This window comes from Rhinatrema bivittatum, chromosome 5, assembly GCF_901001135.1.
Source record: "Rhinatrema bivittatum chromosome 5, aRhiBiv1.1, whole genome shotgun sequence".
NCBI classification, from domain to species: Eukaryota; Metazoa; Chordata; class Amphibia; order Gymnophiona; family Rhinatrematidae; genus Rhinatrema; species Rhinatrema bivittatum.
This window is the reverse complement of record NC_042619.1, coordinates 34,115,294-34,121,293: the sequence shown is the minus strand read 5'-3', so window position 1 is coordinate 34,121,293 and position 6,000 is coordinate 34,115,294.

The following is a 6,000-nucleotide window of genomic DNA, read 5'->3' as shown; positions in this document are numbered from 1 at the left end:
GCAACGTTTGATGCTGCCTGGAGCGGTACAATTGAATTATGCTCTTAAGAACATAAGAAATTGCCATGCTGGGTCAGACCAAGGTTCCATCAAGCCCAGCATCCTGTTTCCAACAGAGGCCAAACCAGGCCACAAGAACCTGGCAATTACCCAAACACTAAGAAGATCCCATGGTACTGATGCCAGTAATAGCAGTGGCCATTCCCTAAGTCAACTTGATTAATAGCAGTTAATGGACTTCTCCTCCAAGAACTTATCCAAACCTTTTTTGAACCCAGCTACACTAACTGCACTAACTACATTGGCTGGCAACAAATTCCAGAGCTTAATTGTGCATTGAGCGAAAAAGAATTTTCTCCGTGTTGTGTTTGTGGCATTGTGGACCCTTGGTTGCTGTGGAGATGACTCCTCCCAAGGGAGGGGCCCTGTGGGGAACTACAGCGATAGGCTAAACTCAGATAGCAGACCCAGAGTAATGGAAGGCTTTATTGTACTTCTGTAGATAGATGGTATGAAGCAGGAAGGTAAGGCACTGAAGTCTGTGAGGTGCCAATACGTTCAACAGTCTCTGATGTAGAACCTCACCCTGTTGTTAAGATAGATGGGAGCCCACAGTGCGGGTAAAGTCGAGCCTGGTGGGTAGAGTTGGAGCACTGGATCGTAGTGGTACTCACAGGAGCATAGTGTAGGCGTTTTCGTGGTAACGATCATGATAGGACCGAAGGTCTGAGATGCAGAATACACAGACTGATAGTCCATTGGAAGCAATTACCTGGTAGCCCAGAGATCCTGAAATAGAAGAGAGAGAGAGAGACCCCCGAAGAGCAGTTGTCTAGTTAGTAGAAGCTCCAAAGGGTGGTTGGAAGAGAGAGACCCCTGAGGAGCGGGAGTCTAGAGCTTTGTAGGGAGCGAGTCCCAAAGAGTAGAGAGGCGTCTAAGCATGCAGCTTAGAGCGGTCAAAGTAGCTAAACCGAAGTCCTTGCTAACTCATAGGTGGTAGCGAAGCAGAGGCTTTAAATTCCTGGAGGTATTGACGTCATGTGATGGGGATGCCCCCAAGGTTCCCACCATGACGTGTATTTGAGCATAAGCAACGTGCGCGCGCATGCCCTAGAAGGCCCTGGGAATGAGCATGGCAGACTGGAACGACCATGCTGAGCTGGAGACGCTGAGGCCCTCGGCATTCGGCACCAGAGGCAGCCATCTTGCCCAAGGAGGAGGAAAATGGGAGAAAAGAGGTAAGGCAGAGCAGTCGCAGTCGTCTGTGAATGACGGACGCAACACTCCAATTAATCTTAAATGTGCTACTTGCTAACTTCATGGAATGCCCCCTAGTCCTTCTATTATTCAAAAGTGTAAATAACCAATTCACATCTACTCGTTCAAGACCTCTCATGATCTTATAGACCTCTATCATATTCCCCCTCAGCCATCTCTTCTCCAAGCTGAACAGGCCTAAGCTCTTCAGCCTTTCCTCATAGGGGAGCTGTTCCATCTCCTATATCATTTTGGTTGCCTTTCTCTGTACCTTCTCTATCGCAACTGTATCTTTTTTGAGATGTGGCTACCAGAATTGTACATGGAATTCAAGGTGCGGTCTCACCATGGAGCGAAATAAAGGCATTATGACATTTTCCGTTTTATTAACCATTCCCTTCCTAATAATTCTTAAATTCTGTTTGCTTTTTTGACTGCTGCAGCACACTGAGCTGACAAATTTAAAGTATTATCCACTATGATGCCTAGATCTTTTTCCTGGGTGGTAGCTCCTAATATGGATCAGAAATTTCATTTTTGAGTTCCTTCAGTACCCTAGGATGCCTACCATCTGGTCCAGGTGATTTCCTACTCCTTAGTTTGTCAATCTGGCCTACTACATCTTCCAGGTTCACAGTGATTTCCTTCAGTTCATCTGACTCATCACCCCTGAAAACCATCTCCGGATCTTATATCTCTCCAACATCCTCATTAGTAAACATGGAAGCAAAGAATTAATTTAGTCTTTCTGCAATGTCCTTATCTTCCCTAAGAGCCCCTTTAACCCCTCGGTCATCTAATGGTCCAACCGACTCCCTCACAGGTTTCTTGCTTCGGATATATTTTAAAAAATTGTTATTGTGAGTTTTTGCCTCAATGGCCAACTTCATTTCAAATTCTCTATTTGCCTGTCTTATCAATGTTTTATACTTAACTTGACAATGCTTATGTTTCATCCTATTTTCCTCAGATGGAGCCTTTTTCCAATTTTTGAAGGATGTTTTTTGGCTAAAATAGCCTTTTTCACTTCACCTTTTAACCATTATGGTAATCGTTTTCCTTTCCTACCACCTTTCTTTATGTGTGGAATACATATGGACTGCGCCTCGGATTGTATTTTTAAACAATGTCCATGCCTGTTGAACACTTTTAACCTTTGCAGCTGCACCTTTCAGTTTTTTTCTATTTTCTCACTTTATCAAAGGTTCCCTTTGAAAGTTTAGTGTTAGAGCTGCAGATTTACTTATTGTCCCCCTTCCAGGTATTAGTTTAAATTTGATCATATTATGATCACTGTTGGCAAGTAGCCCCACCACCATTACCTCTCTCACTAAATCCTGCGTCCCACTAAGAATTAAATCTAAAATAGCTCCCTGAGCCAATTGCTCCATGAACCAGTCATTTATTAAATCCAGGAACTTTATATCTCTAACAAGTCCTGATGTTACATTTACCCAGTCAATATTGGGGTAATTGAAATCTCCCATTATTATTCACTGCCAAATTGTTTAGGTTCCCTGATTTCTCTTAGCATTTCATCAGCTGTCTGACCATTTTGTCCAGGTGGATGGTAGTATACTCCTATTATGGGTGTGCATTCATTTCTAATGTATTGGCAATCCACAACATATAGGGCCATATTCGTTGTATTTGTGTGGAAGCAAAATGAATCGCGATTCCCATGAATACAACGAATCTTCACCGAATTATTCGGCCATCTAAAGGAATGAATTTAAACAAAACCCCCACCCTCCTGACCCCCCCCCCCCCCCAAGACTTGCCAAACCTCCCTGGTGGTCCAGCAGGGGTCCAAGAGTCATCTACTGCACTCACGCCGTTGGCAGCTTGTATTGAAAATGGTGCCGATAACCTTTGCCCTTACTATGTTACAGGGGCTACCAGTGCCATTGGTCGGCCCCTGTCAAATGGTAGGAGCAATGGATGGCCGGGGCCATCTTGTGCTCGTACCATGTGACAGGGGCCAACCAATGGCACCGGTAGCCCCTGTGACATAGTACGGGCAAAGTCTATCGGCACCATTTTGATTAATGGCAGCCGATGGCCCGAGTGCAGGATATCGCTCCCGGACCCCCGCTTGACCACCAGGGACTTTTGTCAAGTCTTGGGGGACCCTCCTGATCCCTCCCCCAAGACTTGCCAAAAGTCCCTGGTGGTGCAGCAGGAGTCCGGGATCGATCTCCTGCACTCAGGCCGTCGGCTGCCAGTATTCAAAATGGCGCCGATAGCCTTTGCCCTTACTATGTCACAGGGGCCAACCAATGGCACCGGTAGCCCCTGTGACATAGTAAGGGCAAAGGCTATCGGCGCCATTTTGAATACTAGCAGCCGACGGTCCGAGTGCAATAGATGGCTCTCGGACCCCCGCTGGACCACCAGTGAGTTTTGGCAAGTCTTGGGGGGGTCAGGAGGGTGTTGGGTTGTAGTTAATTAAATTTTAGCCAGGAAACAAATAAGAATCTAATGCATGAACGGATCGGGGGCCCCCCTTTCCGAATGCAACGTATCTTCCCCCGATGAATACAAATACCGAATGTAACGTATGTGGTCCCTCTGCACATCCCTAACTCCTATCACTGTACTCTTACCCAACACACATGGGATTTCTACCCATATAGATTCTACTGAGCATTTAGTCTCTTGTATGATCTTTATCTTGTTGGACTCTATACCCTCCCGGACATAAAGTGCCACCCCCCCACCAAGTTGATCCTCCCTATCATTTCAATAAAATTTGTACCCTAATATAGCACTGTCCCATTGGTTATCCTCCTTCCACCAAGTCTCTGTGATGCCAGTTATGTCAATTTCATCATTTGCTGCTATACACTCTAATTCTCCCATCTTACTTCTTAGACTTCTGGCATTGGCATACAGACATTTCAAAGGGTGTTTTTTTGTTTGTATTAACAACATGCTTTTCAGTTGTTATGGATAATTCGGAAATCATTAGCTTTGGTGATTTTTTACATATAGGCACATGGACTGCATTTGCTTTTATTGGAACCTCTCTGTTGGAATGCCCTAACTCTCCTATTTCATTAGTATCCTTCAAGGATACATTTATCTGAACCATGCACTGCTGACTGACTGTCGGCTTTCCCCCTTGTTCTAATTTAAAAGCTGTTCTGTCTCCTTTTTGAAACTTATCCAGCAAAATTCTAGCAAGTTAACTTATTACCCAGCTAGAATTTATCCAGATAAGTGCCCAAATCTTCATTTAGCTGGATAACTCCTGAGTTATCAGACTAAATGCTTTTGAATATGGACCTCAATAATATTAGGTACGAAAAAATTATGCAGCAATTGGGGCTCAATTCACTCATGGTTTTGCAGGTTGTTTTGTTTCTGGAAGGTGAATAATGGAAAAAATGCAAATAGCAATTGATATAAAAGCAGATATTAATTTAAAAAAAGAGACAAAAGAGAAAGAGGAGCAACCAGACACACTGAGCTAATACCCATCAACATGCTTTCAAACTCCCAATCACCCTAATGCAAATATACCTTTTATTTGACTCTGGCAGATTGCAACTTGCATATATTTACTCCAGTTCAAGGATAAAATATGCCTGGGCCTGAGCACTACTGCAGCACTGAACTTCCTTTGACTTCATGTAGAAGCTATTTGAATTTGAAATCACAATCTGCTTCTACGTTATTTCTATTGCTTATCATTTCTACAGTGCTCTGAGATAAATGCAGCTCCGAATCTTTCAGCTATACAACAAACAAAATGTTAACAACTTCTGGTATTTTAAGCACTGGATAGTTTAGCTAATATAAAAGTCATTTTTAAAGACCCAGTGTTGTTTTTCCACCTGGGATTGTATCATTTACCTGTGAAAAAATACCCTTGCCTACCCTAAAGACTAGAGTCTTTTCTACAGCCTGTAAAAATTAGTCACGACGTGAAATGCCATTAACTATAGAAAGTTCAGTTAAGTTACAAAAAAAACCTTATAATATCATACAGCTGACTAAAGCATTAAGGATCTCACATGAAAAGTAGCACAGACTCACACACATAAACTGTTGGCAGCAGCTATATCTTCATATAGGAAAGGCCTACAGCCTATCACACAAAAAATAGTGACTCATCCACCCATTACCATAAACAAATGGCCATGAAAATAGTGGAGAAAAGATAAACAAAAACCACACACAGGAATGTACACGGGAAAGAAGAAAAAGACCCATCACATGTATCTACTAGGGGCATGGTATCCCCTCCTCTACAGCTATAGAAGCCCCCTTCCTTCCTGATGAGGGAGCAGGATGATGACATTCTCTCACACAAACATACGGCTGAAATTTAGCATATCGCAACATTTATGGAAGAAATCCAAACTGTGACAGAATTCAAACATGCTTGAGACAGTTACAAAGCAGTTTTAGGGGGCAGGGTAAAGGAACGAGGAGGCCTGTCAGTTTCCCACTCTGAGATCATTTACAAAGTCAGGCTCTGGCTTTAGGACACTAGTAACTAGTCTCTACTCTCTAAACAGAGGTTCAGCTTCTACAACAGTGGGCAAGTCAAGAATGTGAGATGACCCTGGGGGCAGGAGGCACACTTCACAGGGGAGGTAGTTCACTTTGGTGGGTGAGAGTGTATGAATCATGAAGATGCTGAGGTGCTGGCCAAGACACTTGGAGTCTGTAAAAGAAAGATCTTTTAAACCATGGTTGTAGAGTAAGAACTCTGGGAAGCACTTGGTTTGCTGG